This window comes from Mustela putorius, unplaced genomic scaffold, assembly GCF_011764305.1.
Source record: "Mustela putorius furo isolate JIRA1106 unplaced genomic scaffold, ASM1176430v1.1 tig00003853_pilon_pilon_pilon, whole genome shotgun sequence".
In the NCBI taxonomy this organism is placed as follows: domain Eukaryota; kingdom Metazoa; phylum Chordata; class Mammalia; order Carnivora; family Mustelidae; genus Mustela; species Mustela putorius.
Genome location: NW_025422005.1, coordinates 69275711 through 69277151, shown reverse-complemented (window position 1 = coordinate 69277151; position 1441 = coordinate 69275711). Strand labels below are relative to the sequence as shown.

The window sequence follows — 1441 nt, the reverse complement described above, 5'->3', positions numbered from 1 at the left end:
ATTTTTTTTAAATTTTTTATTTTTTATAAACATATATTTTTATCCCCAGGGGTACAGGTCTGTGAATCACCAGGTTTACACACTTCACAGCATTCACCAAAGCACATACCCTCCCCAATGTCCATAATCCCACCCCCTTCTCCCACCCCCCCCCCAGCAACCCTCAGTTTGTTTTGTGAGATTAAGAGTCATTTATGGTTTGTCTCCCTCCCAATCCGCTCGCTTCGGCAGCACATATACTAAAATTGGAACAATACAGAGAAGATTAGCATGGCCCCTGCGCAAGGATGACACGCAAATTCGTGAAGTGTTCCTCTAACATTTTATGTGCCAAGTCCTTGGTATTCAACATTTTTTTTTCATATCCTGTTCCTCAAGCCAGTGCATCTATAGAGCCTAGCAGAACACCTCACCACTCTTAGGCAGATACTTTCTCTCTCTTCTGACTCCTAAGAAGCCACAGTGTGTGCGAGAAGTAGTATCTACTTACACTGCTGTCTGTCCCTGTAACTACATGTTTCTAAACACCTGTCTATTCCTTAGGGTAGAAAGCAGTTTCCTTGTACTTTGATTGCTTCCAATACCCTCTTTATTTCCCTTTCTTCCCCAGAGAGAATCCACTACAGAATATTCCCTGATGATTCTCCAATGTATTAGATTCCTGAACTTTACTCCCAATTCACATATGTTGTATTTTAGCACAGAAGGTATATTCTGTGACGCTCCTCCTAACCTCTCAATCTTCTGTGTAACCGTGATATCTTGAAATGTGCTAAAACGGTGTCAGGACAGAATATTATGATGATATCTTTTCAAGTCTCTCTCTCACGTAACTCTGGGCTATGTCTTTTCATTTTGGGGCCCTTATCATCTGGCAGATTTCCAGATAGCTAGTAATTTTCTCAAGGTACTTTTTTCAAGCTGTCTGGTCATTTTAAGAAGGAAGCCATAACCAGACTTCATGCTCATCGTTGTTTTTGTTTTTTACCACCTATCTTAGAGAAAAGAAATATGGCACCCACACAACAATATTCTGGACTAAACTAACAGTTTGTTGAGAATGCTTACCTTATGGAGCTGACCACTGATATTTGACATACCCGTCAATTATCCCCATTACTTTAGCAATCAGTGATAGAGTCCCCATAACTCTCTGATAAGAATAAAATCACACATGAGAACTATAATTACTTACTGAGCCACAACAGTACAGGGGCAGTGGCTATATTTACCTAGCAGTTCTCATGATTATTAAGGTCCTAGCGTTTTCAGCATTTAGGGGCTGTTCTACTCAGACCTACTCAACTCAGCAGGATAAAACTCATACAGTCGCTTATAGTCTGTGTTTGCTCTGAGGTTGGAGTAAGTAGTAAGGCAGGATTCAAAATGAAGAAATAACTTGTTAAAATTCAGAAAAAGAGAAACAGTCATTTTAAAAAAA

General features: G+C 39.7%; 1 non-coding gene across 1 annotated transcript; it reads left to right on the top strand.

Annotated features, from left to right (window-relative positions):
• The first annotated feature begins 217 nt into the window (after positions 1–217).
• LOC123387496 lies at positions 218–322 on the top strand. The gene has a single exon (XR_006601933.1). It is a non-coding gene; the product is annotated as a U6 spliceosomal RNA (small nuclear RNA).
• Positions 323–1441: the final 1119 nt, after the last annotated feature.